General features: G+C 36.5%; 1 pseudogene across 1 annotated transcript; it reads right to left on the bottom strand.

The window, feature by feature from the left end:
* Positions 1 to 783: 783 nt before the first annotated feature.
* LOC149835409 (putative rRNA-processing protein EBP2 homolog pseudogene) lies at positions 784 to 1,813 on the bottom strand (annotated as a pseudogene). Its single transcript, XR_016432319.1, has one exon. The product of XR_016432319.1 is annotated as a putative rRNA-processing protein EBP2 homolog pseudogene (transcript).
* Between the last annotated feature and the right edge of the window lie 11,898 nt (positions 1,814 to 13,711).

The raw sequence follows: 13,711 nt of genomic DNA, 5'->3' as shown, positions 1-13,711 counted from the left end.
GGGGGACTGAGTCGAAGGAGGAGGTCGACGGGCGACGGACGGTGGACGACAGACGAGGGATGAAATAGAAAGAGAAATAAATGAGCTCACATTAGGGTTTTATAGGGAAAATTAGCGACGAAAAAAATTTCATCGCGAATCGATCGCCAAGTAGCGACAGAAAATTTCTGTCGCTGATCCATCGCTAAGTTTGAGACAAAATTTTTTTGTCGTGAATCCGTCCCTAATTAGCGACGGATTCACGACATAATTTTTTCCGTCGCTAATTCCGCAAATCTTTCGAATGTTAGCGACAAATAGTTTTCTCTAGCTAATCCGTCACAAATTTGCGACGAAAAAAGTTCGTCACAAATTTCCGTCGCTAATTAGAGTTTTTCTTGTAGTGAAAGGGCATGAAACATATGACCGTTTTATAAATGAATGATATTAAGATATTGGTGTTGAGGTTGCCAACTTCATCCCCACCAATTGCTGCCAAATAACCAAGTTTTGTGGAAACCGCAGTGCATTTCTCCAAACAGCTGGGAAATGGCAATGAGCCTCACATTCAAGGCTCTCTAATGGAATCATGATTTAACAGGACATAAGATCTCTTTAACAACCATGCATATCACTTAATACTCAATACTGACCATCTTAATAATGGATGGAAAAACTTGCCTTAACAAGTTAAGATCTTTTTCATCAAGTGCACCACTTATATGTGGGGCTGTCAATTGGCCGCATATGTGTTAAACACGTATCCACTGAATGCCATTAGCTTGAGGAAAATGCAGCATAAACAGAACAGAAGAAAAGACAGTTGCATTTGAACATAAAACATCAAACATAATATGCTCTTGATCCTTGCTCTCCCAGTATATGAAGATTTAAACAAAAGGGTAACTTTGATATGAAGGCAATAAACTAACAAAAACCAACTAGCTTTCCCTTCTCCTTTTCTTGTTATCACCTTGGTTAAAACCCTTAACATCGTTAGTTGTTTCTGCTGTGTTCTGCCTCTTCATACCACCTTTCTTTCCCCCGTACCCAAACTTACCGTTCCTCCGCTCTCTGTTTTTCCCAGGTTTTTGCTTTCCTTTTCCTCCATGCCTATCACCAGCAGCCACCCTAGGCCTCAACTTTTTCGACCTCTCGAACGGCTTTCTTTCACCTTCAGCATCGAAACTCATGTCATCTGTACCTCCAGCAAACCCACTACGCTGCCTCTGCTTCCTCCACTTTTTCACCGACTCGATCTCCTCTTTCTTTTGCTGGGCTCTCTCCTTCAACTTCTGGGCCTGGACCTCTTTGGCTATTCGCTCCGCCTCCCTCGCTTTCCTTCTCTCTTCGGCTTCTTCCAACTTCTTATTTTCAAGAAGGAGCTTGCCCTTCACCTTAACCATGTGAGTGTCACTCTTCACCATCTCAGCATAGTAATCAGGAGGCCTCAGGAAGGGGACTCCCATTGATTGCAGTCTTTCAAATGCTTGCCTTGTCCCCTCCAATGCCTGCGTGTAGAAAGCTAGCTCCCGTGTCAGATCATCATTTACATCTATCTTGTGTCCATGATCAAAATCAATCCACAGTTTGTGTATCCAGTCCACGTTTTCAGGCCAGCAAATATCAGCAAGCTTAGCACGAAGGCCTTCAGCATCGTACACAGCATCCTTGCTAGGTTCAGTCAGTCTATCTTCTTCGTCATCATCATCCTCGTCCTCTTCTGCTTCCACTCCTCTTTTCTCTTCTCCGAACTCTTTCAAATCAACCTCATTCATGTCATCGTCAGTATCTTCTTCAACAAATGTGAGTTGCCTTTCTTCAGGCCTCACATCCCAAGCTGGTGAATTTTGGCAGGCACCAAGAGAGAAAACTAATAAGCATGCAATACAAAATTTTACAAGGAAATAATTAAAAGCGAAGGTCACTGAGCATGTTTCCCATCATTACATTGCTCGCTACCAGAAAATCTAACAATCAGACCAAGTTCTTCAAGATTTAAATATTAATTTGATTCATTATCTATCTGCAAATCCACCACAAAGCCAGAAAATCTAACAATCAGACCAAGTTCTTCAAGATTTAAATATCAATTTGATTCATTATCTATCTGCAAAACCACAACAAAGGCCAAGTTTTATTTGACAGCAATATTCGACTCACACTTTAAACGAATTTAAAAAAAAACATGTAAATTGAAAAAAGAACTGTAAATATCTGCATTGTCAACTCAGCATCAGACATGGGACCTTACAGCAAATTCCTGATGCCACTGGATCTAAAAAATGGATAATATTAATGACAACCAGTATGCTCTTATAGTAGCAATTGAGCTGCAGATTGGTAAAAATCAGATGATTGTAACTTTTTCATCTAATCGTATGTTTCAGTGAAGTAGTCTCTTAAGATACAGAAATCACAGGAATAGAGTAAAATTCCAATGGGTCACGTTATATAGTCATGTATATGCATATAAATATATAATGCAGTCACTGCATTACATAGTTTAAAATAAAATTTGTTCTAATAACTGTATACGTTTTAGTTTGCGGATATTTCCTAGTTTATACTTCACCTTTTCACTCTATTTCTATTATTTGTTGACCTTTTCTTTTAAATAATATTTGAATCTCAGCTCAAGCACGTTCATTTACAAAATCAGCTGGAAAACTCAAGCCCAAGCTTGAGCCTGATTTTGCAAGCTTTGAGCTAAGATTCTTATGGGCTCGCCCTTGGCAAGGTAAACCCCGGGTGGGGTCACCTACACCCAAGCCTTTATGGAGCCCACCAGTTAAAGACACCTGAGCACCTAATGAGAGTCCAATCTGGGACAAATGGATGAGCACCACTGCCACTTAGGCGACCATATATATAAAATGGAAGATGGGCACAACAATATAATACTAAATGGTACACATTTTTTTAGGGTTTTAACTTTATTATATTACTAATATGAGTTTTTTACTTTAGTCCAAAGGTTAAACGGACTTCTAAAAGCTTCAAATCAAACATACAATTCATTATTCTAAATTTTGTTCAGCATTTTTATCCTGTTATGATGAAAAAAAATGATAGAAATGAGATAACTTCAATCATGGTAATACATTTCAGTATACCATGTTTAAAAACAAAAATGTTCGGCTAAAATATTTATCAAGTTTTCTGGTGACAATTTTAAAATATCTAGATATCCGTTTTGTATTATCAAGTTTTCTAACAACAAATTTAAAATATCATGATATCCTTTTTTTACCCAACTACGCTTGTAAGTTCTATTCTTTGACTTTCAAAAAAGGCATTACGGTTACCAGAATTAGGTCTACTTGTTGACTCCGGGTCAGGTTGATACATCAAAAATCCGCCCAAACAAAGTAAACGATAGGATTTTGGGTTTATGTAGTTCTCTCCTCCCCGCTACAGCAGCTACCGAAAGACTGAGAAGATGGCCAACTTTTTGCTGAAGAAGGCAGACTTCGAGAAACATTGCGCAAAGAAACGAAAAAATTCTCGTGGTGATCGAAGCATCTCTGCCAAGGTGACTCTCTCTCTCTCTCTCCTCGAAGGGAGGATAGGGTTTAATGACCTATGAAATTTGACCATAAAACAACTCCCCTAACTAGAGTTATAAGTAGAATTGTTAAAAACCAACCAAGTCAACAGAAAAGTGTAAATCAAATTACTTTTTCAAGATATTTGAATCATTAGTTAGAGCAAGGGGTCAAATCAAAATGAGCCACAAATTTCAAACTATAAGTACAAAAATAACGATAACAACAACAATGAGCTTTCATATTACAGACACCATAAACAATACAAACATTTGTTGCCCTCTGAGAAAATTTTAACAACGAAGGAGTTAATCTTTCAAAACTTATTCTCAAGAGGGTAAAAATATCACGACCCTGTTATGGCATTAATCCAAAGAAAGAATCACCTCCTTTGCAAATTTCTTATCCAGGCCTTGCTGAAATTTAAGATTCCCTTTTTGATATTCTTCCTTCTTCAACAACAAGCAATCCTTTCTTGATAGGAATAACAACAATAACCATTATATGTAATTTGGTAAACAAAGCCATGGAACAAGCACATATCTTGTAAAAGAGTTGTTTATGATTTCAGTTATAGAAAGGAACATGCAAAGCAACATCAGAGTTGAAAACAACGTATAAGCCAACACAAGTGATTCATTTCTTATTCACAAAGGCTAAAGAAAAGAATATCAAAGCCTAGACATTCATATGTAGTCCTAGATGTCATGTATAATTAAAAAGTACAACATAACCTATTTGCGGATATGGGGATATGACCTAAGCCTAGTTTCAAAAGTGAGAGAGAGAGATCACCTTGGCAGAGATGCTTCGATCTGCACTAGAATTCTTGGGTTTCTTTGTGCGTCACTTCTCAAAAGCCGCCTTCTTCAGCAAAGGGCCAACCATCTTCTCTCGGCTGCTATCGTAGTAGAGAGGAGAGAACTACATAAACCCAGAACCCTACCACATACTTTGCTTGGGCCAGTTTTTGATGTGTCAACCCGATCCAAAATCAACAAGTAGACCTGATCCTGGTAACCATAATGCCTTTTTTGAAAATTGGAGAATAAAACTTGCAAGCGTAGTTGGGACCAAAAGGATATCATGATATCTTAAATTTGTTGCTATAAAACTTGATAATATGAAACAGATATCCAGATATTTTAAAATTGTTACCAAAAAACTTGATAAATATTTCAGCTGAACAATTTCATTTTTAAGCGTGGTATACTGGAATGTATTACCATGATTTAAGTTATCTAATTTCTGTCATTTTTTTTCATTATAACAGGATGAAAATGCTAAACAAAATTTAGAATAATAAATGATATGTTTGGTCTGAAGTTTTTAGAAGTCCGACTAACCTTGGGACCAAAGTGAAAAAATCATATTAGTAATATATTAAAGTTAAAACCCTAAAAAAAAAGGTGTACCATCTAGTACATATATTGCTATGCCCATCTTCCATTTTATATAAGGACATGGAGATACCCACCCGGGTCGCCTTAGTGGCAGTGGTGCTGATTCTTTTTGTCCAAAATTCAACTCCCACCAGGTGCTCAGGTGTCTTTAACTAGTGGGCGCCGTAAGGGCTTGGGTGTAGGTGACCCCAAGCAGGGTTCACTTCACCAAGGGCAAGCCCATAGGGATCTTAGCTCAAGCTCTACTTGAGTCAAGCTTAGGCTTGAGTTTTCCAGCTCATTTTGTAAATGAACAAGCTTGAGATGTGATTTAACCAAGTCGAGTTGAACAAAGCTCGAGCTACTCGGCTGGTTGTGCACCTGTAATGTGAATATCACATTCACTCTTTGTTGCTTTAAAGTAGTTGTAAAGGGTTGATCAGTCGAGTCCAACCTCGAAGTCATATGTATCAATTGAATCGTCATAAAGTGCATCACATCTTTGATATGATTTAGAATTTCTTGGTGCCATCTAACACTTTTTTTATTATTTATTACTCTACAAAACCACATATGTGGATCAAAGACCTGGTCGCACTGGCTCAACCTACAATACTTACGCTCTATCGTCTCAGCGGTGTAAAACTCTAAGGTTAAAACCCTAGTCTCCAGTGCCTAATATTCTACCATACGGCTCACTCCCAAGTAGTTAAAACCCCTTGACAGGAAGCTTGCTACTATAGTCATGAGACAAGGGATCGACACTCCTAGTATTGAACTTGTGACATCTTTCAACTTGAATATGTTAACCGATCTACCTAGCCAGATGTGCGTGAGCTTTTGTGGGATGGCCAATGTAACTCTTAAATGGTGTTGCCCAATAGGATAGCCTTTGCTTCATCAATTTGAATCTTTGACTTATTTACTGATAGCTAGGGCACTTGTTCACAAGGTTGTCCCTACTCTTCACATCAAAGCTAGATATCGAGAATGAACGAGGGCTTTGTTTGTCTAGTAGGAGCAGCTAGTGCATGTCACCTTGTGTTTGGACGTTGCAGATTATGACTGGTAGGGGTTTGCCTCACCCTAGTTTGCCTTTAAAAAAAAATGTTGGGTATCGATAGAATGATTTGTTTTTGTTTTTAAAGCAAGCTGAGGTTAGGCAGACCCCTAGTAGTTATACAAGTATACCGTTGGGTCTTGAAGGGAGGGTGTTGTGTGTTCTCCCCCAAAGACACACAGTTTTTTATAATGTATCTTTGGGGGTCTGAATGAGTGCTATGTATATAAGCACGTGGGGCTCGTATCCCTGTGTGTGTCAGCATCACTTAGCACCAGAGTCTGGTGCAATTGTAAAGACTTAATTACCCATTTCCCGCTATTCTCGCCATGAAACGATGGTTCGAGAAAAGGATAAAAATGTCCTCCATCCAGAAAAGGGAGTTCTGATCTTAACTCTTCAAATAGTCCAAACGTTCCATTTTTGCCTTAAGCAGTTAACTCCTATGCTGCTAGTGGGTCACCCTTTGATGATGCACCATCTGCTGTAACAAGAGCTCCCTTTGACGATACACCCTTTACTGTCGTTTGCTGTCGTCGAAGCACACTTTGCCGTCGTTTGCTGCCATCAGAACACCCTTTATTGTCGTTCTGAGTCCAGGTTCCCACCTTAGTTTTTAGCTTGTGTTAGAACACATTGACGCCTTCTCGTTCATGCCTTGTGTTACAAAACATTCCTGGGTTTGTTCCTATCTCGTGGAGATAACTATAAATTGATCAACTGGTTCGATCATTGGTGGTCATCATAGGGGCATTTGTCGGCCATCTCTTTTTATAGTCTTCTCTTCTTCTTCATTTTTGTTAGACAGTATGAAAAAATGCAATGACACACAAACATTTCAAGAAGTGACATTAAGGCGTCGTGAGTACCTTTTCATGTCATCATGCTATTGTTGAAGAACGTATGTCATCGTGAGTGCCATTAATGCATTGTTTTGTTATTGCAGGTGGATGCATTTTTGACGGTTGGAAAATTAAAGATATTTGTAGAGTTGCAGGACCTGTTGACAAGAATGCTTGCTTACAGAAGCGAGGAAGGGCCTCTACCCCATCTGGTATCGTCCATTCACTCAGTACATGCAATATAATGCAAATCACGATTATAGTAACATAATATCGATTTGTGAGATATTGTATTGTTTGTTAATATCGATTTATAAGCTATTATGCTGAATTTCTGTATTGATTTGTAATATATTGTGCAATATGTATATTGATTTATAAAATATTATGTATTTTGTAGTTTCAATTTGTAAGTCATTATGCTAAATTGTCGTATCAATTTGTAATATATTATGTGATATGTATATCGATTTGTAAGATATTATGTGTTTTCTAGTATCGATTTGTATGATACTTGTAGTATGATTTAAAAACATATGCGTGCGGAAATACATTGTTGCGTGCCTGCGGTGGCGATTTGTATTTCAAATCGCTGCTAATTTTAACAATTTCTATTGAAATCGCTTCACAACTTCATAAATATAATTAAATTGCTCTCACATGAATCACTATCGTCAACATATATACGTTAAATCGTTTCTTTTATTGGCATGGTAAATAACAACTCGATGCATAGTATAAGCAAATACTATGATTTATTCAATCATTTCTTTGACTTGCTTAACTAATCCATATCCGTTGTTGTATGCCTCTTGAGTAAATCGTAGTAAACATATGCGCTGGCTAACGGAAATTGATATCTTGCTTATGACAGTGGTGAGCTAGCATCTGGTTGCAGTGAAGATGATGTATCTCAATCAGTGGAAAGTTATGGAGAAGTGAACATATGTACTAATGACGCACCTGAAGAAGTGAACATGTGCACTAATAATGCACATGATAAGAAGGGTTCAGACATTGGATTCACTATTGACTTGAATCTTCTAGCAGAAGGAATGCAATTCGATAATGATGTAGACGATCATGACAATACACTTGATAGAGGTGCAGGCACTGGGAATGTACATGATAGTACACTTGACTCTGTTCCCATAGAAGGAATGCAATTTAATAATGAGGAAGCCACATATAAATTTTACAATGATTATGCATTAAAACTTGGCTGCAGTGTTAGAAGGTATTCTTTGTCAAAAAATGCACAGGATGTCATGGTGAAAAAGACATAGGTTTGTTCTAAGAAAGGTTGGAAGAAGTCAAGCGAAAATCCAACAAGGAGAAAGCCAGATTCAAGATGTGGTTGTCCAGCGAGAATGGTGTTAAGAAGACTTTCGAATGGGAAATATGTAGTTTGTACTTTAATCAGTGATCATAATCATGAATTAGCAGCTTCACATATGAGCCCTATGTTAAGGTCACATCGTAAAGTAACTGATGCGCCTGCTACAATTGCTGAAATAGCTAATAGCGCCAACATTGCATCAAGAAAAACATATAATTTATTCGCACACATAGATGGTGGTCGCGATAATGTTTTATTCACACATATGGATCTAAGAAACCACTTGAGAAGGAAGATGACAGATAACATGAAGAAAAAAAAATGTCCTTTGGTTGATTACTTACAAAAGAAATCAAACAATGACCCTGGTTTCTTTAGTGCAATGCAACTGAAAGAAGATGAATATGCTGTGAATATGTTTTGGGCAGATTCAAAGTCAAGAGTAGCTTATGAATGCTTCAATGATGTGCTTGTTTTTTATACGACAATGAAGATTAATATTGAACAATGGTCATTTGCGCAATTTGTCAAAGTGAACCATCACTCACAGAGTTGCATATTAGGCGACACTTTTTTGTATGCCCAGACCAAGGAAAACTTTAAGTGGTTATTCAGAATATTTACACAGACAATGTTTGGGAAGCACCCTGAAGCTGTACTTACAGATTATGATCATGCAATTGCGGCTACAATGTCTCATGTATGGCTAGATACACATCAACACTTCTGTTTGTGGCATATCTTTCAAAATGCAACAAAGAACATAGGACACATATTTAATCAGAAAATCGGGTTTGATAAAAAGTTTACAAGGTGTGTACTTGAGAGCGTAGAAGAGGTCACCTTTATGTCTGATTGGGAGGAAATGATTCAGATGTACGACCTTGAAGACTGTGTGTGATTACAACATTTATATGCAGACAAAGAAAAGTGGGCATTGGCATATGAAAGACAATACTTTTGTGCAGGTATGATAAGCACACAAAGAGCTGAATCTATGCATGCCACACTGAATAAAACCTTGTATTCATGTTTAACAATGTTTCGCTTCATGGAACAATATGAATTATTTGTAGACGATCTTAGACAGAATGAGCTTGAACAAGATCTGAAATGCTTCAACACACGCCCTGTAACTTTGGGCATGAAAATATTGATGTGACTTGCAAATCTGTATACACCAAGTGTATTTGAATGAATTAGGAAGGAGGTTATACAAGTCATGAACTACAACATAGAAGGATGTATGCAAACCAAGAATATGCATGAATATTATATTATATGTGAGGGCGAAGAACATCTAAAAAGGCAAAAAGCACATGTTACATACAATGTTGACAACAGAATAGTTGAATACACGTGCAAAATGTATGAATTCAAAGGTATTTTATGTCATCATGCATTAAAAGCACTTAATCAAGAGAAGATACAAGAAATACCTGAGTCATATTTAATGCGAAGATGAACGAGACAAACAAAGATTGAACTGCTGGATAGAGATAATGTCAGTTCATCTATTATTGATGAGAAGTGCCACATAGCCTCCTGTTACCAACAACTATGTCAGGCACTGCTCGCATAATTTGTATACAATCTTACAAAATTTGCATACAAAATGTGTATACACAGTCTACAAAATCTGTTAGAAACCTCTGTACATCATATTACTCCTGGGGGGTCGCGTCGTTTGATGCCTTCTAAGTATTCTTGCCGACTGAGTTTTTTTCTCTTCCGCAATTAGAAACTTCATCAATTTTTTGCATAGTTTTATGCAAAATTCAGGTATATCATCCTGCAAAAAAAAGTTAATGTCACACCAATATATAAATTGAGTCCCCAATAATAGAGGATAATAAAACATGTTTAAGTGTAGAGCATACAATGACGAACTTAGGTTTTTGTCTATTATATATTGCTTCAATATATTTCATTATAAAAATGCCACAATCGACACCATTATTTTGTAAAGGATCATGGTGTACCCAAAGCAAGCTCCACTCGCCAATGTCGACACCCAAAACGTCTTTGAGGAATCCCTCATGTGGTTAATGCAGAATCAAGTAAATTCTAGCCCACCGTACAAGATACGATATACTTATAGATAGAAACTTACCAAATGCACAATGTCACGTTGTACACCATTGTGAAAGTCCAATGAGTTGTAGCACCATAGTTGTTTTTTTTGTAAATCCATCACGTATTAGACCCAATGCTCAGACGTTTGCCAGAGTGTAGGAATCAATATCTGGAAATCTATACAATTTCTTACAAATCGATAATACAAATCATGTTAGGACTGTTAGGTCTAAACCTTGGATAAGACATTTCTTCACTTACCTTTTCACTTGACCAAAAGTCTCCGTAGTGATCATCGTTACCTCAGCATGGTAGTGCATCTTGAAATCCAATGGAGTATGGCATTCGGCAGACGCAAGTCTGTTGAACAAAACAATGATAATAGTAAGGTTAAAACACGAAACATCAAGAGTAAATAAAAAAAGAAAATAAACAAATAAGAGAACCAATATACCACAAAATAAGGGGGTGACAATGCGTTTAGTATTGCTTGTTGCGTTGCTTTTAATATACATGATGAAATCATATTTAGTCTGTTTGCAACAAATATGAACTTGTTAACATACATACCCTTGGCATACGTAAATATATAACTGATAGTGGTTTCATACGTACAAAATTACTGATAGTGTTTCCTTCTGCAAATTCATCTTGCAGTCACTTGATGTTCTCTTGGAGCTCTTTACAAAGTTTTTGGGCACCTTTTTTGTGGATGTTCCACTGACACTAGCAGAATACTCAATAAACGACATTGAAATTCCTTTCTAGAGTACATAACATAAATCGAATATACGCCATAAAAGTGGTAAATGTTGAAGAAACTCGTCATGAGGTTTAGACAATATACGCTTGAATCACCATCACTGGTCCTGTAGCTATCAATGTCTCCTTAATCGCCATCGTTGGCCGTGTAGCTGTCGTCGTCTCCTTCATTGCCATCGTTAGTTGTGTAGCTATTGTTGTCTCTTTTCTCGACATCGATACCCCCTTTATGACAAAGCAGGTTATATGTTTGATTCACGAGCATGTCGTTTATAAAGGAAACATCGGTTTGTCTGTTTCTTAATCACGAAGCAAAGTGAAGCGACATCCTCCTGAACTTGTGCGATGTGTCATTCATATATAAAGGAAACGTCATTTCACCTACCACCCATTTTAAAAAACCATGCGCAAATTAATTACAATGCACATTTATTAAATGAAAAAACATCATTTCATCTGCCTTTTACAAAACTAGTCTATGCGATAGGACGTATCAAGCAAATCACGATAGCACTTATCATTCTTAAGTTATAAAACAATTTGTATTTATGACGTTACCTCGATTTTACTTTATCTAGTCTGAACATCATCTCGATTTGTATTTATTAAGTTACCTAGATTTGTAGCTTACAAAAAATATCATGGCGATTTGTAAATCGATTTGTATTTATGAAGTTACCTCGATTTTTACTTTATCTAGTCTGAATAACATCTCAATTTGTGTGATGGGTTTAGGTGGGGGAGTGATTGGATTGGGTTGTTTGTGAGACCCATTTAGCTGTCATGAAATCCAAACTCAATCTACATCCTAAACTCTAAAACCCTAAACCCTAAACTCCAAAACCTACATCCTAAACCATAAACCCTAAACCCTAAACCCTAAAACATAAATCCTAAACCCTAAACCCTAAAACCCTAAACCGTAAATCCTAAACCCTAAACCCTAAACATAGAAACCTACAACCCTAAACCCTAAAACACTAAACCCTAAACCCTAAACCCTAGACCCTACAACATAAAACCCTAAACCCTAAACCTTAAAACCCTACAACCCTAAATCCTAAAATCCAAACCCTACAACCCTAAACCCTACAACTTAAAACCCTAAACCCTAAAACCCTAAAACGTAAACCCTACAACATAATACACTAAACCCTAAATCCTAAACCCGAAACCCTAAACCCTAAAACCTTACAACATAAAACCCTACAACACTAAACTCCAAAACCTACAACCCTAAACCCTAAAACCCTAAACCCTACAACTTAAAACCCTAAACTCCAAAACCATAAACATAAAACCCTACAACTCTAAACCCTAAACTCCAAAACCTACATCCCTAAACCCTAAACCCTAAAACCCTACAACATAAAACCCTAAACCCTAATCCTAAACCCTAAAACCCTAAAACCCTACAACATAAAACCCTAAACCCTAAACCCTAATCCTAAACCCTAAAGCCCTACAACATAAAACCCTAAACCCTAAACCCTAAATCATAAATATCAAGTAATCATGTTAGTACGTAGTATTTATATGTATAAATCATTTCAGGCTTTTATCAATATTTATGTAAATCACGATAGGAAGAGTGTTAAAGCAAATATCATGATTTACGCAATGACGTCTATGTCCGCCACAACGATTTGCCTTTGTTACTATAATATTGTTAAATCGATGTTGTTGTAAGTTTATTTATATTTATCAACCCTAATATTGCTCATGATGTATTCTAAACTAATACTCAATTTTTTTTTAAATGAATGTTGTTGTAAATCACGTCGACTTGTAGTTTTGAACTTACTGCGACAACACTATGTCTTTGTGAATGAAATTGATATTTTATGTATAAAGTTTCCTCCATTGTATGTTTGAGGTTACCTCGATTTGTACGTTACTAAGTCTAACCATCGTGTTGATATGTTCATTTTTTTTTATTTTCTGCCTTTTATGAATCAGACTTCGTATAACATTGTGTAAATCAATTTATATTATGATTTTTTATTTATGAGTGCTAAACGTGAGATGACGATTTATAATAACGAGTTCTTACTAATATAGCATTGTGTAAATCACGGTAGGACATCTTTTACATGGACAAAGCTCGTAAATGCAAATCGCGATAGGATAAATTGTTTCTGCTTTATGTCCGTTGCTATACAGATCATGATAGAACACCTTCTATAAAATAGTGATAGCGATTTACAACTTTTACTTAAATAGTTATATCAAGTTGTAAATCGATTTGTACTTTACTAAGTCTAAACGTCGTGTCGATTTATGTACACGTGGGTAAAAACCCTATTCTATGTAAAACCCTAATATAGATTTGTGTAAAACCCTATTCTATGTAAAACCCTAAACCCTAAACCCTAAAACCCTACAACATAAAACCCTAAACCCTAATCCTAAACCTTAAACATCAAGCAAATTGCGTTAGTACGTAGTTTTTATACGTATAAATCATTTCAGGCTTTTATCAATGTTTATGTAAATTGCTATAGGAAGATCGTTAAAGCAAATATCACGATTTACACAATGACATCTATGTCCGCCACAACGATTTGCCTTTGTTACTATAATATTGTTAAATCGATGTTGTTGTAAGTTGATTTATATTTATCAACCCTAATATTGCTCATGATGTATTCTAAACTAATACTCTCTTTTTTTTAAATGAATGTTGATGTAAATCATGTCGATTTATAATTTTGAACTTACTG

The sequence above is a fragment of the Nuphar pumila genome, chromosome 6 (assembly GCF_984573655.1).
Source record: "Nuphar pumila chromosome 6, dmNupPumi1.hap1.1, whole genome shotgun sequence".
Classification (NCBI taxonomy): Eukaryota; Viridiplantae; Streptophyta; class Magnoliopsida; order Nymphaeales; family Nymphaeaceae; genus Nuphar; species Nuphar pumila.
Note: the sequence above shows the minus strand (reverse complement) of the source record. Positions and strands in the feature narration are given on the sequence as shown.